We start from the raw sequence: 9,820 nt of genomic DNA on the forward strand, positions 1-9,820 counted from the left end.
TGACCCACCGCGCAGTGTCCCAGCTCCCTGCCCCAGCAGGACATTAGCACTGCAGGGGAGGGGTGGGTGTGGCAGTGACATCACAAAGGCCTTTTGCAGGACCTCAGCCTATTGGCCAAAGGTGTAGGGGAGGTGGTGACCTCACAGAGGGATGCTGACATCAGCCAGGCAGGACAGGGGCGCAGGGCCAGGGAAACCTCAGAGACCCCTGTGGCTTTGCTTCAGCAAGTCTCCTTCTCGAGATCTCTCTTTGAGGTCTGAGAGAGTATTAGGGGTCACGTACGTGAGCACCAGGAGGAACCTCTTTTGAGTTTTCTCCTTTCTTTTTCCTGATTTCACTAGAAAACTGACGTCCCTGTTTAGAAGGTAAGAGCCTCTGAGAGGTTTGGAACCTGTTCAGTCTGATGCATCTGGCGCCATCTGAATTTTAGCCATGGAAAACGCTACCTTAAGGTGGCCAAATTTTATTCCCCACCTGGGATTTTGTCCCTTAGAATCTCTGGGGACATTAAGGTTTGTCCGTTTTCTTTTACCTTTTCCTCCATCCCTCCCTCCTTTCTCTTCATCTCTTACTTCTTTTGTCTGTTCCCCTGTTCCCCTCCCACCACCAGGAGGGGTGTGTGTGTGTCGTGGGGGTTGCTCTACAACTCCCATTGTGGGAGGTCCACCGAAAAATGTTGGGCTGAAATAGTGCTCAGACAGTGATCCCCAGCTGTGACCTGGGCCATCCTTTGGGCTCTCTGGTGAGAACCCTCATCCTCCCGCCCCTCAGTCTCTACCCTGATTGGCTGAGCAGGGCGTTATTGACAGGGAGGAGACTCAGGTCCCTGTTGTTTTCTTTTAAGACCAAGTAAATAGTCATAACCAGTCATATGTTCGACAAATTTTGCTGCTTCTCTGCAGTTCATTATTTTCTCTACCATTCCAGTTCTCCTAAAATACTTGCTGAATAATTACTATGAACCCTTGCTGGTCTGGAACTCACTTGAGAGCACTTTATTCAGGTCATTCAATGTCTGAAATTCAAGATCCGATGGTTAGTTTGAAAATCAGGGCTCTTGGGTCCTATTCCCAACTCTGCCACGGACTGGCTGTGTGACCTAAGACAAGTCAATTCTCCTTTCTCAGCCTTAGCTTCTCCCTCTTTCAAGTAGGGATAACAATCCGCTCCTACCTACCTCCCGACAGGTGGAGGATGGGGATCTATTGGAGAGCGTCACTAGGAGCAGTGCATAAGATGAGGTGTCCTATCATGTTTACTCAGATCAGATTATGACATAATAGAATGGCTGAAATAGTCTATTTTATTTGTATTTTATTATGTTGCAATTGTTAAGAGCAGCAACTACTTAGCTCAGACTGAAACATCTTATCTAATTTTTGAGATCTAAGTGTCTCCTCTTTGTGTGCGACGAGACAAACACGTACTCCTGTTCTTTTTGTGACACAGAAGATGCTTTTGTTTTGCAACAAAATATTTTTGCAAAGAATTTTCATGCCACTTGATATGATTTCAAGAAAGAAACTGGTTTAGTTTGAATGGGATTTTCGGACAGAAACGGTTTCAATGAAATTTCCCCACCATCTCGATTCCTGGGCTCTATCCCTGTCTTTGGGGGGTTTGCTGTCTGTTAGAACAGGAGTCTGATTTGGATAGGGATAGAGACCTCTTTAATGTTTTTAATGAAGTAAATACTAATGGGAATTGTGTGATCATGGGAGACTTTAACTTCCCAGACATAGACTGGAGGACAAGTGCTAGTAATATAATAGGGCTCAGATTTTCCTAGATGTGATAGCTGATGGATTCCTTCACCAAGTAGTTGAAGAACCAACAAGAGGGGATGCCATTTTAGATTTGGTGTGGGTAGTGAGGATCTCTTAGAAGAAATGGTTGTAGGGGACAGCCTTGGTTTGAGCGATCATGAGCTAATTCAGTTTAAACTAAATGGAAGGGTAAACAAAAATAGATCTGTGACTAGGGTTTTTGATTTCAAAAGGGCTAACTTTAAAAAATTAAGGAAATTAGTTAGGGAAGTGGATTGGACTAAAGGACTTGTGGATCTAAAGGCGGAGAAGGCCTGGAATTACTTCAAGTCAAAGTTGCAGAAACTATCAGAAGCCTGCATCCCAAGAAAGGGGGGGAAATTCATAGGCAGGAGTTGTAGACCAAGTTGGATGAGCAAGCATTTCAGAGAGATGATTAAGAAAAAGCAGAAAGCCTACAAGGAGTGGAAGATGGGAGTGATCAGCAAGGAAAGCTACCTTACTGAGGTCAGAACATGTAGGGATAAAGTGAGAAAGGCCGAAAGCCATGTAGAGTTGGACCTTGCAAAGGGAATTCAAACCAATAGTAAAAGGTTTTATAGCCATATAAATCAGAAGAAAATAAAGAAAGAAGAAGTGGGACCACTAAACACTGAGGATGGAGTGGAGGTTAAGGATAATCTAGGCATGGCCCAATGTCTAAACAAATACTTTGCCTCAGTCTTTCAGAGGCTAATGAGGAGCTTAGGGATAATGGTAGGATGACAAATGGGAATGAGGATATGGAGGTAGATATTACCACATCTGAGTTAGAAGTCAAACTCGAACAGCTTAATGGGACTAAATCGGGGGGTCCAGATAATCTTCATCCAAGAATATTAAAAGAACTGGCACATGAAATTGCAAACCCATTAGCAAGAATTTTTAATGAATCTGTAAACTCAGGGGTTGTACCGTATGACTGGAGAATTGCTAACATAGTTCCTAGCTTTAAGAAAGGGAAAAAACGTGATCCGGGTAACTACAGGCCTGTTAGTTTGACATCTGTAGTATGCAAGGTCTCAGAAAATGTTTTGAAGGAGAAAGTAGTTAAGGACATTGAGGTCAATGGTAATTGGGACAAAATACAACATGGCTTTACAAAAGGTAGATCGTGCCAAACCAACCTGATCTCCTTCTTTGAGAAGGTAACAGATTTTTTAGACAAAGGAAACGCAGTGGATCTAATTTCAGTAAGGCATTTGATACGGTTCCACATGGGGAATTATTAGCTAAATTGGAAAAGATGAGGATCAATATGAAAATTGAAAGGTGGATAAGGAACTGGTTAAAGGGGAGACTACAACGGGTCGTACTGAAAGGTGAACTGTCAGGCTGGAGGGAGGTTACTAGTGGAGTTCTTATATTATGGGAACAAGTAAATAACTTTTCCTTATTCACTTTCTCCACATCACTCATGATTTCATATACCTCTATCATATCCCCCCATAGTCTCCTCTTTTCCAAGCTGAAAAGTCCTAGCCTCTTTAATCTCTCCTCATATGGGACCCCTTCCAAACCTCTAATCATTTTAATTGCCCTTCTCTGAACCTTTTCTAATGCCAGTATATCTTTTTTGAGATGAGGAGACCACATCTGTACACAGTATTCAAGATGTGGGTGTACCATGGATTTATATAAGGGCAATAAGATATTCTCCGTCTCATTCTCTATCCCCTTTTTAATGATTCCTAACATCCTGTTTGCTTTTTTGACTGCCGCTGCACACTGCGTGGAAGTCTTCAGAGAACTATCCACGATGACTCCAAGATCTTTTTCCTGATTCGTTGTAGCTAAATTAGCCCCCATCATATTGTATGTATAGTTGGGGTTATTTTTCCCAATGTGCATTACTTTACGTTGTCCACATTAAATTTCATTTGCCATTTTGTTGCCCAATCACTTAGTTTTGTGAGAGCTTTTTGAAGTTCTTCACAGTCTGCTTTGGTCTTAACTATCTTGAGCACTTTAGTATCATCTGCAAACTTTGCCACCTCACTTTTTACCCCTTTCTCCAGATCATTTATGAATAAGTTGAATAGCATTGGTCCTAGGACTGACCCTTGGGGAATACCACTAGTTACCCCTCTCCATTCTGAAAATTTACCATTTATTCCTTCCCTTTGTTCCCTTTCTTTTAACCAGTTCTCAATTCATGAAAGGATCTTCCCTCTTATCCCATGACAACTTAATTTACATAAGACCCTTTGGTGAGGGACCTTGTCAAATGCTTTCTGGAAATCTAAGTACACTATATCCACTGGATCCCCCTTGTCCACATGTTTGTTGACCCCTTCAAAGAACTCTAATAGATTAGTAAGACACGATTTCCCTTTACCTAAACTATGTTGACTTTTGCCCAACAATTTATGTTCTTCTATGTGTCTGACAATTTTATTCTTTACAATTGTTTCAACTAATTTGCCCAGTACTGACATTAGACTTACTGGTCCGTAATTGCCGGGATCACCAATAGTGCCCTTTTTAAATATTGGCGTTACATTAGCTATCTTCCAGTCATGGATACAGAAGCTGATTTAAAGGACAAGTTACAAACCATAATTAGTAGTTCCGCAATTTCACATCTGAGTTCTTTCAGAACTCTTGGGTGAATGCCATCTGGTCCCAGTGACTTATCAGTTAATTCCAAAACCTCCTCTAGTAACACCGCAATCTGTGACAATTCATGAGATTTGTCACCTACAAATACTGGCTGAGGTTTGGGAATGGCTGGAAGGTGAAAAGAGACAAATTCCTATGACAAATAAGGCACAAATATTCAACAGCGAGGATGATTGACCACAGGAAGAAGCTACCAAGGAAAGTGGTGGATTCTCTGTCTCTTGATGTCATTTAATAAAGACTAGATGCCTTTCTGGAATGTGTTTACCCCAACAGTAGCTATTGTGGTAGACAGGAGGCCTGTGATATGCAGGGGGTCAGATTAGATGCTCTAACTGTCTCTTCTGCCCATAAAGTCTACTCATTTCTGAGAAACCGAGTGTAGTATTGGGAGCAGCTTGTGATGTTTTACTGTCTAGCCGGCTTGCTTCCTAGAATGAACACTCATTGAGTGGGGTGATCCACAGGGAGTAGCTCAAACCTCCAAAGTGTCTGGCCTGCGGCAGAACATTAGCACTGCAGGGGAGGGGTGGGTGTGGCAGTGACATCACAAAGGCCTTTTGCAGGACTTCAGCCTATTGGTCAAAGGTGCTGGGGAGGTGGTGACCTCACAGAGAGATGCTGACATCAGCCAGGCAGGACAGGGGCGCAGGGCCAGGGAAACCTCAGAGTCCCCTGTAGCTTTGCTTCAGCAAGTCTCCTTCTCGAGGTCTCTCTCTTTGAGGACTGAGAGAGTACTTAGGTTCACGTATATGAGCACCAGGAGGAACCTCTTTTGAGTTTTCTCTTTTGTTTTTCCTGATTTTACTAGAAAACAGACGTCCCTGTTTAGAAGGTAAGAGCCTCCGAGAGGTTTGGAACCTGTTCAGTCTTATGCATCTGGCGCCAGCTGAATTCTAGGCATGGAAAACACGAGCTTAAGGTGGTCGAATTTTATTCCCCACCTGGGATTTTGTCCCTTAGAATCACTGGGGACATTAGGGTTTGTCCTTTTTGTTTTACCTTTTCCTCCATCCCTCCCTCCTTTCTCTTCATCTCTTACATCTTCTGTCCTTTCCTCTGTTCCCCTCCCACCACCAGGAGGACTCTGTGTGTGTGTCGTGGGGGGTGCTCTGCAATGGGAACAGGGACAATTCTCCAACTTTGGGCAGTCGAGAGCCTCGGTGAGATAAGGGGCGTTAAAGCCCTTTGTGAAGGAGAAAGGGGAGTTTCACGGTATTGAGCACCAAGGAATTCTAAACTTTGCTAAAACATCTAGTCTGCAGAAACCAGAAATGGTCGGGGCCACATTGTAACCATTGTCTTTTTTAAAGCCCATTGAGGGATGTGAGTCCCACCTTTTTAGGTATCTGGGGTGCTGGGAGGAGAAAAGAGGTGCCTGTCTCCATTTTATGGCCTCAACAAACTAAGTGCTGTGCCCCAGTTCTCGTCAGAGATCCCTGAAAAAGAACGTCTTCCCATCCATTAACATATCTGGAAAGATACTGGAACTCCTTATTAAACAATCAGTTTGTCAGCACCTGCAGGACAATTTGGTTCTTAGGACTAGTGAGCATGGACTTGTCAAGAACAAATCATTCCAAACCAATCCTAGCTCCTTCTTTGGCAGGGTTACGGGCCTAGTGGAGGTGGGTAAACAGTAGATGTGATCCATCTTGGTGTTAATAAGGACATTCTCACAAACAAACTAGGGAGATGTGGTCTAGATGCAATTAGTATAATATGTGTGCACAGATGCTTGCAAGCCCGTACTCCAACAGCCCAGAACCAAACAGCAGGAAGCAGATCATGCAATGAACTCCTGCCAGTGCGTGTAGATTGCATTACATGCACCCCTATGGTGGGAGGAGGAGCTGCTCTGGCTGGGGCAGGGATGGGGAGGGACCAAACAGGCTGGTTAGTCAGAGGCTGCCTTGACCCCAGACTCACGCCCGCTCCCCGCTCGGTTCCAGGATGGCCAGGCTCCTGAGGATGTTCAGGAAGAAGGCTCTGCAGGTGGCCCCAGAGCCTGAGGGAAGCAGCTGCCATCTTCCCCAGGAGCACAGCGGCTCCTCCGTCCCCACTGGTGGGGAAGGAGCTCCCGGCCAGGCCAGGAGGTGGGAGTGCCCAGCCTTCTGGCGGAGAAAACCCGCTCCCAGCGCAGGCGCCGAGGTGGGAGAGGCCAGGTTGAAATGGAGCTGGGCCAGGCTGCGGCTGGGCAGGCAGGACCCAGCGCAGGAGGGGAGCCGGGCAGGGTGACTCTGGGGCATGTTGTGTGGGCAGCAGCGGCCCCAGGAGCCCAGCCCTGATTCCCAGCAGGAGGCATCGCCCTGCCCGGTCACTGAGGACCTTCCAGCCTCCCCAGGGCAGGAGGTGGAGGATCCCTGTCCCACCACCAGCAGCTCGGCCCGCTCCCCATGGGACAGCAGCAGTGCCTGGGACTCGGGCAGCAGCGAGGCCGATGGACGCCGCTGCTTTGTTCTAGGTGAGGAGTCAGGCTGGGCTCAGAGAGAGGTGAGGGCGGGGCTGTGAACACCCTGGGCCCAGGCCCTCGATCAGTGCTATGGGGGCGGGTCCCCAGCCCAGGGGTCTGGCTTGAGCCACATGAACCCCACAAACACTAGATGCTGCCACTTTGGTCCTTGGTGCTCCAATTGGGGGGAGGCACCTCCCAGGGAGTCCAGGACGGCGTGGGGGGGTCTCTTTGCTATGGGCTCCTGAAGGAGTTGGGGGCTGAAGGCATCACTGAGAGGGGGGAGTGTGGGGCCCGATCTGCCCTGGGTCCCGGAGGTGGGAAGGGGACACATTGCCCCATCGTGCCCCTGTCCTTCCCCCAAGTGGCAGCAGGCGTCACCCTGTCCCCTTCTCTCCCTGGTGCAGGGACCGCCAGGGACTCAGGGGACGAGGAGGAGGAATGGGTGGACGTGGCCACAGAGGAGGCTGCTCTCAATAACAGCCGAGAGCAGCTCCAAGGCGGAGAAAAGGTACAAACGTATCCCAGCTGTGCTGGAACCGAGACTGTCCTGCCCCTTCCCAGCACCTGACCCCCTGCAGAGGGTCTTGTCCCTGATGATCCACCAGCCCTAATGGGGACCTTTCTCCTCCATGATCTGGGACCCCAGAGGTGGGGGTGTCTGTCACACACCAGCCGGGTCTCCTCCCCCCACAGGCACTGTCCCAGTTCCTGACCCTGCTTGTGGTGGAGTGGTGGGTGATTTGGACAATGGGCGGGTCCCCACTATCCCCCATTCAGGCCTGAGTCCTGCAGCTGCTGTGTGGGGACAGGGAGGTCCCTGGCTAACTGGCTCTCTCTCCCCTAACCCCACTCCTGGTGGGTGCAGGAGGAGGCCCAGCAGCTCGTGTTCCTGCTCGCCATCCACCCCGCGTCTCGCTGCACAGCAGAGAGGGCAGGACACATTGGAGCCGCACTGCTGCAAGGCGGCTGTGGGGGAGAGGATTGTGGTGAGCGAGACACGGTGCCCAGCAGCTGGAGGAAAGACAGAGACATGGGAGGGGCAGGGGTCTCCCCAGGCCAATGGATGGGGGATTGTTGGTGCTGGAGGGGCAGCAGAGGGCAGGGATTGCTGGGGCTGAAGACTGGGGAGAAGAGACGGGAGAAACTCGGAGAGTGGTCACTATTGGGCAGGAATCGGAGGAGCGGAGGGCAGGTGGGGGGATCCTGCTGGCTGTGTGGGGCCCTGGCTGTGTAATCTCCTCACTGAGAAGTGTCAGTGTGGCCCGAATCTCACACGCTCCTTTGTCTCCGTTGGGTCTCACAGGAGCTCATTGAGGAGCTGCCTGATAACTCTCCACCCGGCGCCGTCCTCGCTAACTCCCTGATTGCTGTGGGCAACCTCAGGTACTGAGACCCTCCCGCCCGGTTCCCCTAACCCCGGTGCTGCTCAGGCCCAGGGCTGGGAGTCACTGCCCCTCCCACTCCCAGGTCACCGCCCAAGGGTGGCTCCTCTGGCAGAGGTGGGGGGAAGGTTCACTCTCTCCTGGCTGGGCTGTTCTTTTCACTCCAGTAACATTGCAACGGCTTTGGGGAGAGGCTCACACCCAGGATCAGATACAGGAGGGGCAGCAGGGTCCAGGGAACAGGTGCTATTCCTGTCCTGCCACTGTCTGTCTGAGAAACCTTGGCCTTGTCATTCCCTGGCTCGGTGCCTCAGTTTCCATTCTCGCCAGCCTGTGCCTATTTCCCTGCAGTTTCACCTGCATGTTGGTGCCAGTCCCATCCCCGCACTGCACAGTCTAATGCCGGCTCCTCTCTCTTGCCAGCACCATGACACCTGCCCTGGAGCCAGAGCTGGAGACCCACCTCCTCCGAGCTGCCCTGCATGCCGTCTTCACCCTGGGCATGGAGAAGGACACCACCCAAGTGCAGGTAGATCAGCTAAAGTCATGGATTGAAGAGCCAGCTGTCATCCTGCCATGAATCCTTGCTAATTGCCTGCAGTGGGATGTGAATGAGAGAGGCCAGGATATGTGTTTGGGGTCTCACCAGTGCTTCCCAGAGACCCCACTTCCCATCCTGTGGCAGGTGTAGCCCCAGTTTCCCTAACTCTGACCCATGGCTCTCCCTTGCTTTCAGGATCTGCCTAGGGTCTTGCCAGACCTCCTGGACGCCATGCTGGGGAACCTGCTGGCAGAGTCCCCAGACACCAACAGGCTCCAGTACATCTTGGAGGTGAGCCCGATGAGAGGGGTGGGGGCAATTTTACCTTCACTCTTAGATCCATTTTCCAGTCTGTCCTCCTAGCTGAGCCCCCAGTGGGCATCCTTGGTCAGGGCAGTCAGTGCAATGCAGGGTCAGGCCTTTCCTCCTTAAAGGACAGAGGAAGGAGCTGGGACTTCAAGCCAGAGCTCTGCCTGGTTGTGTTGAGCACTAACCACAGGGCCCCTGGCTGGCTTGGGGAGTGAGAGTCTGAACCCCTCCTGGGAGATCCAGAAGAGGGTCCTCAGAGAAGAGTCACAGGCTCCTTCCTAGAGAAACAGGAGGGCCCCAGAGAATCAGCCCGTCTCTCCGACGGGCCCTGAGATTTCTGAGGGGATTGTTCAGGAATCAGGAGTGCAGGGAGGAGGGGAGCAGCCCCGACACTGAACATTGTTCCAGTCTAGAGAGACAATGACAAGTTGTGACCTGCAGGATTCAAGAATCGTCCTGCGGGCAACAATCCCCTTCCAAAGCTCTGCAATCAATGAATCAGATATTCCACCCTGCGCACAATGTCTCAGCCCCCTGGGGATGGGTGTGTGTCTGTGTCTCATTTCCACAATACGTGCACCTGCCCATTGATCCTGATCTGCCTCCTTTCCCCACAGCACATTAACTACTGGATCGTGTCCAGGGTGCCGCGAGAGAGAGCCAGGGCCGTTAAGAGCAGCACGGCCCTGCTCAGATTCACCATCA

At 50.0% G+C, this 9,820-nt stretch overlaps 1 long non-coding RNA gene across 1 annotated transcript; it reads left to right on the plus strand.

The window, feature by feature from the left end:
• The first annotated feature begins 8,124 nt into the window (after positions 1–8,124).
• On the plus strand, positions 8,125–9,097 carry LOC135975749 (uncharacterized). Its single transcript, XR_010592766.1, has 3 exons — positions 8,125–8,266; positions 8,689–8,794; positions 9,002–9,097. It is a non-coding gene; the product is annotated as an uncharacterized LOC135975749 (long non-coding RNA).
• Positions 9,098–9,820: the final 723 nt, after the last annotated feature.

The sequence above is a fragment of the Chrysemys picta genome, chromosome 15, assembly GCF_011386835.1.
Source record: "Chrysemys picta bellii isolate R12L10 chromosome 15, ASM1138683v2, whole genome shotgun sequence".
NCBI classification, from domain to species: domain Eukaryota; kingdom Metazoa; phylum Chordata; order Testudines; family Emydidae; genus Chrysemys; species Chrysemys picta.